At 41.7% G+C, this 17,517-nt stretch overlaps 1 protein-coding gene and 1 long non-coding RNA gene across 2 annotated transcripts in view; one reads left to right on the plus strand and one right to left on the minus strand.

Moving 5' to 3' along the window:
• Nucleotides 1-4,287: 4,287 nt before the first annotated feature.
• The window catches only part of LOC125888076 (uncharacterized), a 200,525-nt gene continuing 187,295 nt past the window's right edge, over nt 4,288-17,517 (minus strand). The window contains exon 4 of the long non-coding RNA XR_007449279.1: nt 4,288-4,379. This is a non-coding gene — a long non-coding RNA (uncharacterized LOC125888076). The remainder of the gene's footprint in view (nt 4,380-17,517) is intronic.
• Nucleotides 12,823-17,517, plus strand: part of LOC125901797 (plexin-A2-like) — a 138,618-nt gene continuing 133,923 nt past the window's right edge. The window contains exon 1 of the mRNA XM_049598119.1: nt 12,823-13,172. The gene's annotated coding sequence lies outside the window, so the exon portion shown is untranslated. The remainder of the gene's footprint in view (nt 13,173-17,517) is intronic.

Raw genomic sequence — 17,517 nt, forward strand, 5'->3', positions numbered from 1 at the left:
ACAGCTGCCCTGGCACTGTTGAAAAATCTGGCAGATGTGACACAGTTGGTGGAACTACACTTTCTTTACCATATTTCTTATTGACTAGTCTAATGAGTGGTGGAGGGGCACAAGTATCAATACGCAAACATATGTTTAAAGGCAAACTATAGGTGTGTAAATGAGGCTCGTGCATGTGCACCCTGCGCCACAATGATGAAGATTTACACAGCAGAATCACGTGTACATATGGCTTTATAAATCTGACAAAAAGAATGTGTATGCATATTTCTGCCTTTGTGCGTTGACACAGTCATGAATCTAAAAAAAAAAAATCAACCTTTTCTTTAGTTGTAAACCGTTGTGCAAATCTTCTTTATGCACTCACTCATTGAAACTTACTTTTCATTTGTTCACTACATGTCATGCATAGCTACAGACTCCTTATGGATTCAAAAAATTCATTATATCTGCTCAGATATTTTTTACTCATTCAAACATTTGAATTAATTTGATCAGAATGTTTCCACCATAGACTGTAAAAATAATGGACGTAGCTACCGTGACGTCATGGTAGCTACATGCATTAGTTTGTGGACTGACATTTTGAAGCCTCGAGTCTGACATGTCAGCTATTGCCATCTTGATTTTCTAGAGCCAGAAGTGACCATATTTATGCTAAAGGCCGGTGCCGTGGAGGAGCGAGGGGTGGATCTGACTGAGAAGCCGGGGACAGTATCAGCAGACAGACTATCACTCAAAGCAGCCTGCTCTTAATTATGCATAACTTGAAGCCTCAATAAAATATAAACAGGTGAGTTATATGGAAGTTCACCCCTGTACAGTTGTCATGAACGTGGAAATTAGCTATATATTTTTTGTACCAGGCTGCAAACAGTTTATTTCTGCTGTGAAGTTGAGCATTTTAACATGGGGGTATATTGTAGACTGTATATAAAGATGGACGACATGACAGCTCCCCAAAAGTGAAGCCAGAACATCTCAATCGCCCCCTGGTGGCTGGCTGCCTGCCCTCTCCATGTTAGTGGCTGGGACATGGACCAAACTAGAAACTTTACGCATGCGTCAAAAACAAATGTTCATTTTTTCTGATAAGTTTGATTTTAATTAGTTATTTAATATTATAAAACAGGGATTTTACAACATGACTGTGTGAGCCAATCGGTGGGCTTGCATTCAGTGGCGCTGCTCGCAATTGGTTGGACGAGTGTATAGGCGGGAAACTTGATTCTGCAAAGATCACAGCTGCGCAGACTCTGGCTCCAAATGATACCACCAGAGCAAGATGGCAGCTTCACTCCTGTAAAGTTGAGGTAAATGGAGACGCGCCGTCCATCTTTATGTGCAGTCTATAGGGAATGACTGGAATCTGGAGCCAGCCTCAAGTGGCCATTCAAGGAACTGCAGTTTTTGGCACTTTTGTGTGGGCTTCATTTTTCAGCTGTGGGAGTAGCTGCTTGGTTTTTACACACTCACACCTTTGAATGTATTCATACAAAATGTTTTCACTCATTCAGATATGGGAACATAGCTACACTACTTTTGACCCTACTTCATTTCCATATCATCCATTCATTACACTTCTGCTCTTGTGTTTTGGTTTTGTAAAGTCTTTTAAAAAAAGGCCCCATGCACATCTTTCAGCTCAGCCCACAGACTTCACACTGGGATGACCTCACACACTTTACAATCACTTCTCAAGGCTCTGAGAAAGTTTTACGAATAAAAAACCTTCATGGTTTGAATAATTCATATTACAAAGAGTTGCTGACCTTGGTGTTCGAGCTATTTTGCAGGTTTCTCTTTTATAATGGTGTTCTATTGAAAAAATGTCTTTTGGGCTGCTTCGCTGCAGTACTGTGAGCAGCCACCAGGACTTCATCGCAACAAGGCTGAATGGGAGCAGCATTTTCGGCTCTATTAACACATCAGTGGTTCCAGCATGTGGAGAGTCTAAAGCTTTTCAGACATGTCATGCCTAGTTCTGATTGCTAAGCTATGATAGGTCAATTCCTGTTCAAGGGAAGCGGTTTATTAATAAACGGTTAATTGCTCACAGTTTCCTTTATGTTCCCTTTATACCATTTACCACCTGTGCTACGACAGCAGCTTTGTGAAGCATTTTCTGATGAAACTCTGTAATGGAGTGTTAAATAGAAGTGTGAGGGTTTGAGGATGTACCTTTTGGGTCTTTAGCAGATATTTGAGTCTTTCTGTGGCTGTGGTTGGATTTTAACTGCTGGAAACACAGCGTGTCTGGCAGATATCATGACAGTTTCCCATGTTGCATCACACCACACAGCAGGTTTTGTGGTTGATACATCCACAGCTCAGGGTAACAGCTATATTTATCATGCTAGATGTCTCATAGTGATTTGAATACTTGCAGTATAGAGGAAGCGACTCATCTGAGTGTTAATTGTATCCAGTCGCATAATGCAGTCAATGGTGTTGCTGTTATTATTCATGTTTGCATATTTTAAACACTGCATTTTAAATAGGATCTAAACCATGTGGACCATTTTCTGTTTTACTTCAACACACTGTTGCTCTGTCTGTGATCCCAGATTGTAAAACACATTTTGAATTTATGTATGTGGAGTCAGAAGTAAAAAAGCTTTATCTGTTATTCTGTTTTGCTTCAACAGTAAACTGACCACAGACTGATGCTTCTCCCCAGACGTCTCTTAAACGTTTATCTAATCCAGACAATGTTTTTGTGCTTAAAGGATAAGGCTGGAAAAATTTTATATTTTTGTTATCGTCAACAAATCCCTCGAAAAGACCAAAACCAACAACGTGTTCCTGTTTCTTAATACCTTGACTTCCCCAGCCCGTCTGTGACACTCAGCCCTGAGCCCATTTGTTACTGAAGACAGAAGTCTTTAAAAACAGATCACAAAGTTAATGAAACACAGATTCAAAAGACCAAATAACTTCCTCAGACTTCTAGCTGCTCTTTTTTAGCAACTGTTATTGAAACAGGAGTACATAGTGCTTTTGTTGGGGACTATTTTCAGCTGTGGATTAATACTCGTTTGATGCTCTGGGAAGTATTTATGGCAGCAGGGCGGCGTAGGGGGGATCAGCTCTAAATAAACTACAGTGCCCATGTTTATGGTAATGAAGGGAAATGTTACCCAGAGCAGAGCTTTCTTTTGGTTCAGTGATGTGTTTTTAAAGGAATACTTCACCCACAAAATGACCATTTGTAAATCAGTTGCTCACCGTGTGTTATGTTGAATTTGTGTGGAAAATGTTGTATTTCTCGCATTTTTCAACGGGGAAGGAAGAAACCAAAAATGGGGAATATTCTTGATGAATTGAAGTCATTGGGGTCCACATTTACCATCAGCAAAACTATATCAAAACATGCATTTACAAAATCTGAGATAATTTCCTGCAGTATGATCCAAGTCTCATTTATGCTGTTATCATGGGTGGGTGGTAACATATTCATTCATTCATTTTCTGTAACTGCTCATCCTGTTAGGGGTCGCTGGAGGGCTGGAGCCTACCCCAACTGACATTGGGTGAGAGGCGGGGTACACCCTGGACAGGTCGCCAGACTATCACAGGGCTAAGGGGTAGTAACATACGAGTTTAAAAAACGTAGTTTCTTAAAGGAACAAGTACTTTTCGTGTTCCTTTTTTAAAACTATACTTCTGCTCTTTACTCCAGTATATTTTTTAGTCAGTAATCTACTTTTTACTTCACTCCATTTGCCATTTATACCTTTGTTGCAAGAGGCAGCTTGCAGTGACATTCCCCGACCACATCTGGACACACTTTTTATACCAAAATTCAAGAAAGACAACAGCAACATGACGAGGTACCTGCTGTGCCTCATGAAAAACACTGAGATCTCTGCTTTTAAAAACTCCTCTTCTAACCTTTGCAAGCACCTTGAAATAAATTGCACATAGTGTTGGCGAAAAAGTAGTAAGCTAGCTAAAGTGAGCCAAGCCCATTTTTATGTGTAAGGTAAACCTTTGATGTTATAATATGGAATAGAGGGGTACAGAGAAAAAGATGGAGATGGAGTAGAAGATTGTTCATTTCTCAGTTTTATTGGCTGTCCTTTATCACAATCATTAGAGACAGTTGAATGAAGTAAAGATATTATTTAAAACGGAATATGAGTGTACAGATTAACAGATGATTTGTGCTGATTAAGATTTACCAGAAGTCTTTGGCACTTCGACACCACATTGAGATATTCTGACATCTGAGCGGCAGCAAGATAAATCCCCCCATGGAGTCCAGACACTGGTGGTGGTGGTGGCTGATGACTCTGAGGCTGCTGACTGATGAGGCGTATGAGGCTGATGAATCCATAAAGACTGGGTGGTGATGGGGAGGTGGAGGGAGCGCACAACTGCAGCAAGACAGAACAGAGAAAGAACCATATGATGATAGGCCGACAGAGAGGGCGTGTCGCTGTACTATTGGTTGATTGCGAAACAGCTGGAAAACAGCTAATGACTCAACTGACAGCCCTGGACAATGACACTTAGAGACAGTTTTAGTTTCAACAACAAGTGCTGTTTTGTTTTTGTTTTGTAATTTATTAACCAGGAACTTTTTACTTTTACCTGAGTAAGTTTTTTAAATGGAATTTTTCAATTTCTGCTTTAGCCTTAGCCTACTATTTAAAGTACTTCCTTATACAAGAAGTGTGCATGGGCAAGTGCGTGATTTTGAACTTTGTTCGTGAATTTTATTGAGTTTCCCAAGCTCGCTACACATCTGTGGACTGAAATAGTTTATGTGGAAGTGTGTTAAATCGCAAGCTAATATACAAATGGTCATTTTGTGGGTGAAGTATTCCTTTATTAGTTTTTGGTAACCAGTGGAGGTCTATGGCACAGAGGAATAAACTGTATCAGGGACCAGTGGTTTAAAACCATCACACAAACACAAACTACCAGTCTAACCTGAAAAATGCACCTGGTACAACTTTTCTTTTGGCTGGAAAACATAGGCGTTTCTAGCCCATTTTGGGGGGTGCTGAAGCACCCCTAAATTGAATTCCAGCACCCCTAAAATTTGAGAGATTTTTTTTTACTGTATGTCCTTTTTTAACAAGCTAGAAACGTGTCAAAACCATACAGTACTTGGTTGAAACGTAATATTTTAACAACAAAAATACAGCAGCACCCCCCCTTGTCTCAAAAATGGTTTGATCCACCCCACCTTTCCCCGACTCGGGCTCTGAGCGCTCTATCTGCACAGAGCAATGCGCTGCCTTCCAGAGTGGGTGATATGCAGTAGTGGTGTTAGTACCTGGCTGAAACCAGGATATGTGGCACATTTCTTAACTTCTACCACTCAATACCAACACATTATTATCATTACCAGTCCTCATTTTTGCTGCATTTAATCGTAGGTCACGGTTTATGTTGTTAGGTAGGAGTTAGCTAACGTTTTTTCTAGCTAGGAAACGTTACAGGTGGTCAGTACCACTGTCCTCTGTTTGAATTGGAATGAGAGAAGCTGGCTGTTGTGTCATGTGCATGTATTAATATTAAAGCCAAGGTGCTACTGACTAGCTAACTGGCTGGATGCCCATTAACATTATAACTCCCATTGTGTGTTTGTGTGTGTGTGTGTGTGTGTGTGTGTGTGTGTGTGTGTGTGTGTGTGTGTGTGTGTGTGCGTGCGTGTACAGACAGACAGCCTCATCATGGATATAAGATTGGGTTTTTTTTTTTCGAAAAAAAGAGCCAGGTTCAGGTAAGAGTGTAAGATCAAATGGTCTATCTAGAATGGTGTTGTAAGTTAGATCAGTGTATCAGTTTATATCTCTTATTAGATATAAAACGCATTGTTTGGTTATTTGCCTTTTGGTTGACAGTACAAAGAGAGAGAGAGGAGCAGAGAGAGGACTTTATTTATTAGTATTCTTATTAGTATTTTTGGTATTTTTGGTACTCACTATAGGGGGCTGGTTTACTCCAGAAACACACATACTGTTTATGTGTATGTTGAGGAGCTGCTGTATCAAAAGGAGTTGTCTTCCCCCAGAAATTAGGGTTACGATATGTTTCTTATATGATTCCAATCCATTCCTCTTTTGCTGTGGCTCAGCATTTAAATAACCTTTATCAGATTTGATGGTTTAGTCACAGACTTTCCCAAAAAGTGTTGTGCTTTTCTTTCACAAATGTGGGAATGAAATTGAGTTAAAATGTACAAAACAGTGAAATTTATCTTGCCTGGCTGGGCAGCTCTCTGAGTGCTGAGCACCCCTAAACCTCTGATCCTAGAATCGCCCCTGCTGGAAAACATGTCTGACAATGTTTGTATGGACAACACAGTACAGGAATCTAAATGAAAACCCTAAACAGGAACAAGTGACAAGGGGATAGATAATTGTTTTGCAGCACAGGACTCCTTTTGATGAATGTCTCATTATAATCTGGAGATGATGGATGTGAGTTGGATAAAGCCTGGTGCATATGTGTGACTATTAAGGCAAAATGAGGGATATGAGGGCCTCTCAGTCCTATTCTTTGCACAGTGAGGTGTAACGGTTCGGAGTGAAAGGTTTTAATGGCATTCAGTTGTTATTATTCTGTGTGTTATGACAGCTTGATTGGGCCTGCGGTCTTATTTCATTGCTGTTCCATTTGCATGCACCTCCCTTTGCCGCCTTCCACAGCTTTGTGTTGTTATGGTAATTTCCATGAAGTAGATTACATCTAGCTGGCTGCTCCACTTGGGTCCTGTCTGTGGGAGAAGCCCGGAGCAACAGCATAATAATCATAATGAACACATCTCTACCCTGTGCAAGGTTACAGTTAGGGTTTCATTTAGTGTTAGAGTTCATTTCAGAGCAGCACTCAAGTTAACAGCCGAGGCATTTCAGCCAATCAGGCAACGAAGTGCACCCCTGGTGCGACATTAAGGCAAGAATAAAGTGTGCAGTTTTAATGCTTAGTGTGATTTTACTATCCATAACCTAAGTTCATGATTATTACTTCTCTCTACTTTGTGCACTTGACATCTACTGTGTCTCTGTCTGTCCTGGAAGAGGGATCCGATCCTCTCTCTTTTTTTCTGCTTCTCCTGTAAAGGGTTTTTTTTTTTTTTAAAGAGACACACATACCTGCAGCTCACCTCCACAGAGCAGAGATGAGAGACAGCTGGTCACAACGTTTTATTGAGTCCCCCGACCTCATGCTGCCACTGACTGGGGCTACACAACAACCTACTCAAAGGTTGACACCCAGAAACACTGCAGATACAGACACCACACACACTGCTCGTGGGTCATAAGTGACGACTGAGAGGGATTACATTTGTGTGAGTCTGTATGTTGCTATTATTTGGAAAATCCTGCGCAGTTTACCTTTAAGGTCCTGTCTACACATATAAAGATATTTTTAACAATAGATGTTCTTCTAATGTTTTAAAAAAATCTGTCCACACAGCCTTTATTTTACAAAATATCTTCGTCCACACTAGAACACGAAAATGACTCAAAATGCTCACCGGGCCATATGTACACCAGTGTATTTCAAAATGTCTCTTTTTCTATGTTTTGACCTTTCATCCACTTGCAAACTGCATTTTGGATAACTGAAAATGGACATTTTGTAAAACTTCCAGGGCAAAGATTTTCAGAAATTTTTAGTGTTGTCGTGTAGACAGGGAAATCTTAGTTTCTGGCTTGTGATGATGCAGTGTGAGGCGTCACAAATGAGGCGACATTTTGTGTAATGGTGGACGTGGCCAGACAAGTGCTGGATCAAATCTCGCTAACAGGACTTTTTACATTATTACACATAAATGTACAGTTACTCTCCCACCAAATCAGGAACAGAGGCTTCAGGATGCGCTGCGGATGTCACTGCAGCTAGTTAGCCTTTCGGTAGTAGTTTTTTTTTCAGGCTTCTAAATGGCAAACATCTTTATCTTTTATGAATGCCTTTAAGGTTTGGGTTTAACGCTGCCTGTTGGTTTAACATGCTCTTGACAGCCGTTGTGTTTGTGCACTTCAATTTGGGTTAGGGTTAGCATATTTTTAGGGCTTTGTAGAACAGATATAGCATGAAAGGGGAACAGAGAGGGGATGACATGCAGCAAAAGGCTGTGGGTTTGAATCGAACCTGGACTGATTTTTTTAAAAACAGGTTTTGTGTGGATGGGAACAAAGGAGGAAAAAACCCTGTTTTCAAAAATGCATGTGCATTTGTGGACAAGGCCTAAATGTTGTATTATTTTTTGACATAAGCACAATTATTGCTAATAAACACCACTAACAGACCCCACACATCACTCAATTGACCTTCCACTAAGCCCTGCCCCTATGTGATGATCCGACAAGCTGTCAGAGTAAGCATGGAGCCCACACTGTAACTAACTGCACTCCCTCAAGAAATTTTATCATAGTTTTGGAAAAATGAAACAGTGATTCCAGAGAGAAGCAGACAGAGGGGTCTACAGTCTGTGTTTGAAGGATATATCCAGGATGTCAAACTGACTCAGCAGCAACAACAGGTTCAAAAGACAAAGATAGTTAGAAGCTAAAGCCGAACTATAGGCTACAGATCACAGTGTAAAAGTGAACCACCACATCACTGCTGATCGCCACACAAGACAATGAATATAAAGGGAAACTTTGCTGATATTGAACCAGCTGTGTGGCATTGCAGTGTGTGCAGATGAACGATGCCAGCACCTCTGCCACCGGACAGGCAAGGATCTCCAAGGGAAGCCAAACAACGTTCATCTGCACACACTGTGATGACACACAGCTGGTTGAATATCAGTAAAATTTCCCTGCTTCCCTTCACTAGTTCCTGTATAGCAGGGTCGGTCTTTGTTTCACTGTTATAATCACTAAAAAGCAAAGGTAGCATGTGTATACATTCAGTAGGCTATATCTTCAGTAGCTAGCCAGCCTGATGCTACGTTATGATTGGCCAGTCTGCGTCTGAGGGCGAGACTTAGCAAAGGATCAGTTGTGGATCTGCTGGGTTTCTGTGCACAAAGAAAAAATGTGTTACACCACAAAACCGAAAACAGTTGACTTCTTGTAGAAGTACTCACATAACAAAATTACTTACGGGTACTTCATCACTGAGGGTGACACTGATAACAATATTAGAGTATAAATAATCAGATAAGCTGATCAGCCACATTCTTTCTTTATTGCAGAAACACATTTTTCTTTTTTACCAACTGTAACCAACATTTGTACTGAGAAGAACATTTCTTCACCTCCTGATTTTGGTGCGGTGCCAATGTTCAGTGCCAAGACAGGAAATGGTGTGTTCTTTACAGTGAGGCGGAAATTAAGAGTGTCAAGGGCGTATGAGACCAGAGTCCGTGTTCAGTCACAGACCTGTAATAACTGTCGGCTCGTTTATGAACCATATCCATGTGTTTTTGTTTCCTAACCCTGACCATACCTCAACCATGAATTATTTTCCATAATCCCAACCTTTCCCGAACCTTAATCATAATGAAGTTGCCATTCAGAGATGGTTTGAAACATCTACATTTGACGTAAAAGATTGTTCCGCCATTAATTTAGAAGAAAAAAAGACAAGTAGCTCCAATCTTCTTTGCTCAAAGTAACTGATTTTATGGTGAATCCAAACAGCGCTTTTCAGTTTCCATGATATAATGAGGTATTTTCAAAGAGAATCCTGTTTCCTGCATCTGCAGCAGTCTCATTCAGATGCTCTTCATGTGAGCAGCTAACCTGTGGCTTCTCCGCTCGCTGAGTTTTCTCCAGAGTCTTGAACACACTGTGCGCACGCTGCTCTTGAAGGAACGATAACACCAGTTTGCAGAGCAACTTGAAAACTAATTAACAACTGCGATTGCCCTTGAATTAGACGGTGGTGAGTAATTCAAAATAACAATCTTCCACAGCTCACTTCCACTCAGAGTCTTCATCGCTGCCTTGACCAACACTGAAAGATAGCACAAACTAATGTGCGCCACTTGTACAGGCATGAATCATGCTGAGCTCCAGGACAGCTCATGTAATGTACTTTCCAGCACAGCTGATCGCTCCTACACTGATAAAAAAAAGACCACAATTTGTAGAAAGGTAGTATTTAAACCCATACAGAGGTATTCTAACAATTATATTTGACCTGTTACGAGCAAACTCACATCATCACACGTTTCTAAAAGCCCGTTCAACACATACGAATGAAAAAGCTTTTTACTCTGAGCTTTTCTATTGTTCCTCTCACCTGAAACTGTAATTCCCTCCAGCCATGTGTGCATCTGCATACCTATTTCCAGCGCCGTGAACGTGCACAAGCCTGCCTCAGGTCTATGTTTGCATATGTGTTTGTATGTCTGCAGGCTTGTGTGTTTTGGGGTTACAGTATGTGTGTTTGTGTGCAACATGGCCTCCATGAACCGCAGCACCTGACGCGGGGCCAGTGAGGAGCAGAGCTGCCATCTGCTCAGCCCTGAGGGAGTCCGCCGGCCACCCAGAGCTGCTCGCCCCTAACAGGTAGCCCGTCTGACATCTCCAACTCATCTCCAACACGCCAAACGGCAGATAATGAGGGGGCAGACAGCTGGCCGATGGATCCCACACGCCCCCCTCCTTCTCCCATCAACACCAGGAAAACTGCCGACTGAGCTTTTCAGCAGAGTAAGCAGTTCTGTGATAGTTTCATCTGGACACGCTGCTGCCTGCCTGTGTGTGTGTATGTGTGTGTGTGTGTGTGTGTGTGTGTGTGTGTGTGTGTGTGTGTGTGTGTGCACAGTTTTGCTTCAAAGTCAGGGACATCCATGACTCATACAAAAACACCCTCCTACCCAACAGTCACAGTCACTGTGATCTTTTACCTGAAGCACAACACAACTTTATAATGAGGCTTTTTTCTTTGTAAAACAAAGGTCCTGTGTAGAGAGGGGTGTAGTTGCATCACTCAGCCTACAGATGACAGTGTTTCAAAGGAAACTCAGTGTATTCTGACGTGTGCATTTCTGTGTCTGTCAAAGGACATTTTGAATCATTTTTGGTCGCTTTGTGTTGCTTTGTAGTCAGTTTGTGTCTCATTGTAGTTGTTTTGTGTCTTTTTGTAGTCCTTTGGGTCTATTTACACAAATCACAATTTGCTGTGAGGCAAATTGTGATTTGTGATATTGGGCTTTATAAATAAAATTGATTGATTGATTGTGTGTGTCCTGTGGTAATTTTGTATCTCCTTATTGTACTTTGGTGTATTTTTTGGTCATTTTGTGTCTTCTTTTCATTGTTTTGTGTCTCCTTATAATTGTTTGTGTCTTTTTGTAGTCATCTGGATCTACTTGAGGTTAAATGTGTTTCACATTTCAGTCATTTTGTGTCTCCTTTTGGTTGTTTTGTGTCTCCTTGTAATTGTTTGCGTGTTTTTGTAGTCATCTAGATCTATTTGAGGTTAAATTTGCTTCCTATTCCATTAATTTTGTGTCTTCTTGACGTAATTTGGTCTCTCTTTTGGTCGTTTTGTGTCGCTTTGTAGTACTTTTGTGTCTTCTTTTCATTGTTTTGTGTCTACTTGTAATTGTTTGTGTCTCTTTGAAACTGTCTGGGTCTATCTGAGGTTAAATGTGTTTCATATTTCAGTAATTTTGTGTCTCCTTGATGTAGTTTTGTGTCTTTTTGGTTATTTTGTGTCACTTTGCAGTCTTTTTGTGTCTCCTTTTGGTTGGTTTGTGTCTTTCTGTAATAATCTGGGTCTGTTTGAGGTTATTTTGGTTATTATTGAGGCAATTTTGTGTCTTTTTGATGTTATTTGGTGTCTTTTTTGTCATTTTGTGCTGCTTTGTTTGTTTGTTTTCATTGTTTTGTGTCTACTTATAATTGTTTGTGTCTCTTTGAAACTGTCTGGGTCTATTTGAGGTTGAATGTGTTTCATTTTTCAGTAATTGTGTGTCTCTCTGATGTAGTTTTGTGTCTTCTTTTGGTTGTTTTGTGTCTATTTGTGATAATCTGGATCTATTTGAGGTTACTTTGTGTCTTATTGCGGCAATTTTGTGTGTCTTAGATGTGATTCTGTTTCTCTTTTGGTTGTTTTGTGTCTCTTTGAAGTCCTTTTCTGTCTTTTTGTAGTTGACTGGGTATATTTGAGATGATTTTTGTCTGTCAGTACATGGTAATTTGAGTGACATTTTGCAGGTGAAGACCAGGGACCCACTGACACTTCGGGCCCTGTTCAGTAATCCATCTATACATTTATCTGGACATCAAATAAAACACATCTGAAGTCACTGTGAAAGGTTATGTTGCTTTCTTTATAAAAAAAACAGTCCTGACTGTCTGTCTCTATCTCAGTCTGGCTGGGTGAGCGGACCTAACCAGCATTTGAGCTGCTGTAACATAATTTCCTTTCATATTCATCCAATCCACATTTTAGATTGACCTCTGATGATGTGCATGTCTCAGAATATACAATAAACCACAAATACAGCCCATCTGTACATGTGGGAAGCAGTCATTTCACAAATGCATGAAGATATCAATCAGTTGACAGATTGGTCTATTTTAGACCCTGACATTATCATCATCCTGTGTGCTACCGATAACAGGAAGGCACGGTCCAATTTGTTTGAACATATTTCTGTTGAATCTCTATTACATGTATTACATTTATTATTTATTGGTAATTTATCCATAATAAAAAGGATAATTTTCGTGTACCTTGATGTATAAATGTGCAAACACTTCCAGGAGTCCACTTAATGCCCCCAAAGACATAAAATGTATTGCAGTGCGCACAAGTTGTGCCAAAAGGATGACGCGACGGAGGCTGGGTCTAAAAGCGCACACTGTACGTGAGGTGCAAGTGAACTGATGGGTGACTTCATGTAGCACCGGCATCCACACCGAGAGAGGGAGGGAGAGAGGAGAGAGACTGTTAGAGGAAATGATCAGTCCCTGAACTAGGCAGCAGGAGGGTCACTTGATACCGTCTCCTTCTCAGCGCCTGACGGACGGAGAGATGCTCGCCGCTGTCCCGATGACTTCACAGGCTGTGCGTCGCGTGCAGCGCGTAGAATAAATTAACCGGCAGTTTATCTGGCTGTATTTCATGTCCGCACACATCCACTGACTGACTGGCGGAGCCGCGGGACGTTTCCCTCAGCAAAATCCCAGCGAAATAACCGGATCGGCGCTATCCATGAATGAGTCTCCTCTTATTTCAAGGTGAGTAGTCGCTCCTTCTGTGTTAGTAGCTGAGCAGCAGCCTGTAGTGCAGCCCGGCAGTGTGCAGGAGGGTAAAGTTGGGAAGACTTTACGCGCCCTCGGACGCATTGAAAGACACCTAGCAGTGTGCACCCTGAATGGAGGGTGTTTTATAAAAAGACGCATGTTGCAAATGCTGAAATGATTTCTCCTGGCCACCTGGAGCAACCAACAGATGTGTGATGCTCTGCAGACAGAGCGACTGTACATGCCTCAGCTTCAGCACCCATCACAGACAGGAGGCAGAGCAGCACTGTGTAGGTTTGGCGCAAATGATTGCATTATTATCAGAGGGATATATTTCAGACTATACTTCAGACAAAGCCTGCCGTGGCAGCTTGCTTGTGCAGATTTTTTTTTTCTCCCAGAACTCTTTACACTTGTGGATTATTCCGGGCAGCGCATCAGATCAGTTTCAGGAGGAATAGAGTGAAGTATTCAGTCTGGAGATAGTCGGTGCTCCAGTGCTGCCCTGCCTCCTGCCTCCTGCCTCCTGCAGCCAGAGCTCGTGCAGCCTTGGCAGCCTGGGCAGAGCAGAAGCCACTGGGCTGCTGATAAGGCTGGGCAGGAGCTGAGATGGAGCCCGAGCCTGAAAGAACTAATGCACACACGGCTGTAGCGGTGCCAACCTCAACAATGCTGTTGACCAAGTGCATCTTTGTTCGAGCCCCCCGTCTCTCTGTGTATGTGTGTGTGTGTGTTTGGGGGCTAGTAGAGGAGGGGTGGTTGTTGGATTCACGGCTCTTTGACTCTCACGCCTCATACAAACCAGATGAAGCCCTCTTCCCTCTGTATGCGCTTTCTGGTCCGGCTTATCTGGACAGCCAGTTGGACTAGCTTTTATTCTCCTGGCCCCTCCAGAGTGGGTAAAGCCGCTCATGGACAGAGAGAGAGAGAGAGAGAGAGAGAGAGATTGGCTGCTCCCTTGGTGTGCTCATGCCAGTCATGCACTCCTTCACTTTATCAGTTGCCTGCTAATTTTAGAATTTAAATGAATCTCCACATTAGTTCTGTCTCTCACTCGTTTGCTGCTGTTTGACAGCAATATGAGAAACTGAGGTTTGGACTGTGGTGATTGGTGTTCATCTGGTACAGCTGAGGGCTGACCAATCTAAACTCATAGGCTGACTTGTTTTTTAAAGGGTCAGTTTACCCAGAAAACAAAAAGACAGATTTTCCTTCATTACTCCTGCTGGTTTCTAGCCGTGCAGTTATTTCTGGTCTTACATGCTGTGGTTTTAAGATATCTGTCTCGGAGTATGTTTTAATGGCAATTTTTGTTTAAATAACATTTAAAAAAATTAAAAAATATGTATTTTAAGTAACAAAAAAGATATCATATCATGTCAATAGAACTCACTGTGATCAGATTTCTAATTTTTACGAAATCTGAGGTCTGTGGATCATCCAGTGTAACCTGGATATATAGTTTCGAAAAGACGAGTGAGTTTTGAGGTTTTCAAAAGTCATTTTTCAGTGCTTTGAGGGACACAAACAAATTTCACTCATTGTTTTTGGGCAGCGACTGCAAATGAAGAGGCAGATAGAGCTGCAACTAAGGATTATTTTCATAGTCGATTATCTGTCAATCATTTTCGCAATTAACTTTTTGTTGTTTGGTCTATAAAATGTCAAAAAATGGGGCAAAATGTTGATCAGTGCTTCATAAAGTCCACAATGACGTCCTCAAATGTCTCATTTTGTCCACAACCCAAAGATATTTAGTCTACTGTCACAGAGGAGAATAGAAGCTGGAAAATATTCACATTTTAAGAAGCTGGAATCCAAAAAACTACTAAAAGCCGTTAATGTTTTCAAATTAGTTGGCAATTTAATCAATAGTTGACAACTAATCAATTAATCTGTCAGTCATTTACTCAAATAATCTTGTTGTTTGGTCTCTAAAATGCCAAAAAAATGTCAATCAGTGTTTCATAAAGTCCAAAATGACATCCTTGAATGTCTTGTAGCGTCCACAACCCAAAGATGTTTAGTTAACTGTCACAGAGGAGTAACGAAACCAGAAAATATTCACATTTTAAGAGGCTGGAATCCGAGAAATTTGACTTTTCTTCCTCTTAAAAAAACGACTCAAACTGATTTATCAACTATCAAATTAGCTGGCAGTTTACTCAATAGCTGATTCATCGTTGCAGCTCTAATGGCTAGACACTGGGTTTAAGAGTTGGGTGAAGTCACCCTTTAAGATCTTATATTTGTACGAGCCAGAATGTGTATTTAGCATCCGTTTATTGTTTGTTTCGGCCACACATGTTCTTCTGGTCACTTTCACTTCTGGTCGTAATTAGCACAGGGGTGTGGTTTCACATTATTTCACGTGTTCGTTCCCTGGCGTGGCGGCTTTTAGACAAAGAAGCTGAATGTTTGGCTCCGATATTTTCTTGTGGCCGTAATCACATGACGTAACAGTTTGTTTCATTTTGCTTATCTCAGTTGTTTGTTTAATTAATCATCACAAAATGCATCTTTGGACTTTGGCATGGATTTCTTTGAACGAGTCACAGTTAAGAGCCTACTCAACCTCTTAGTGTCTTTTTTCATTGACAGTAGTCGTGACAATATTCTGTTTTCCACAACGTAGAGTCAGACAGATCGACTGTAAGTGGACACGTCCAACAAAATGAAGCATGGATTGTCAATTATTTGCTGACTGTTGTATTTTTTTTGATCAGTTTTTGCAATGGTAGTATTGAACGCGGAGGTGAAACTGCATTATTTTGGAGTCTTTTGACCCTGGAGACAACGCCGGACCAGTGTAGGTGAAGTAATTTAGAACATCTGTCTCTGTCAAATTCACCCACTAGCCAGGAGTTAAGTGTTATCTCAGGCTTCTACAGAGATTAATGAGCTGTAGTGTAGCCCATGTTTGAGAAGACAGCAAAAAAAAGGGGGAAGAAATAAGGAACACACCTCTGCTACTGCTGCGAAAAAAACAGCTTTTGATTTAAATGACCACCAGTTCAAAGCGTGACATTGATTTTAGAGTAATTTGAACATCAGGGAGCACGATGTGGGTCAGGGGCAAAGGCGACGCACAGTCGCTGCAATAGTACATCAGGAGAATTAGTGTATGTACACACAATTACACGGTGTGTGAGTGCACAGCAGCTCAGCACTACTACTACCCATAGCTGGAGACCCCCCACCTCCAAACCTCCACCCCCCTCCCCCCACTGCTACCCCCGTTGCCAACGGAGACACTGATTAAACACGACTGTTCAGATGCTACACCCCGAGGAAGAAGAAGAAGGAGAGCCCCTAGAGTGTGTGTGCTGTGTGTGTGTTAGTGATTGCATGTGTGTGTGCGTACTGTACGTGCGCGCGTCTGTACACATGTGCGTTGTGACTCTGCATAGCAGGGTGAACATTAGAGAGCAGGAGAGAAAGCGACGAAAGGGAGAAGAGAGGAGACGCGAATATGAAACCGACAGTGACGGGAGAAAGAACAAAATACTGCAGATCATCAAGCACGACCGATACGCTGTTGTCCTTACTCTTTTCTCTCCTTCATCCCCCTTTCAATCTTCACGCTTCCTCTTGTTTCAGTGTGTGATCCAGGCCTGGAGGGAGGTGGATATACAGGTAGATAAAGGTGGAGAATAGGGATGAAACAAGGGTAGAGAAGAGAGGAAGAGGTGGAAAATGATAGGTAGCGGGAGTGAGAAAGACTACTAAAGACAGAGAGAGACAGAGGATGAGAGGAAGAGGGAGGTGGTAGCAAACAGTGGAGGAGAGGAGTGAAAGGGAGGAGAGGTACAAGTGGAAAGCGTGCAGCTCACCTGCCAGATGGCAGCTTTGGCAGCGCTCAGCATGCAGTGATGGCGGTCTTGCAATATGGTGCACCGCCTCCAGATTGTCACACCGTTGTTGATACAAACAGTGCAATAACTTTGCTGATGTGTGTGTTTTGCATGATTTTCTCTGGCACTGGTGTAAGCAGACAGCATATGGTTATAAAAAAAAACAACTGACAAAGTTGAGGGAAGTCACATGTGTTTTATCCTTGGGAAAGAACTGACACATGACTTCTTAGTTTGAAGAGTTTGGTAGCTCCTTTTTTCTTAAAGGGGCACTGCAGTGATTTTACACACGAGGATCAGTTTACTCAACATGAGAAGTACTACTCAGCTTATTTAAACAGGTGTATAATGTTTTTCGTGGCTCCGCAGAGGCTTTGTAAAGTCTGAGAGAATGGGTGATATCATCATGGTTTTCTAATTTTAGCAGTTACAAACTCAGGTTGTGGAGTTTGAAAGACATGCATGTTTGGCTGGCGGGGAGCGTC

This window comes from Epinephelus fuscoguttatus, linkage group LG1 (assembly GCF_011397635.1).
Source record: "Epinephelus fuscoguttatus linkage group LG1, E.fuscoguttatus.final_Chr_v1".
In the NCBI taxonomy this organism is placed as follows: domain Eukaryota; kingdom Metazoa; phylum Chordata; class Actinopteri; order Perciformes; family Serranidae; genus Epinephelus; species Epinephelus fuscoguttatus.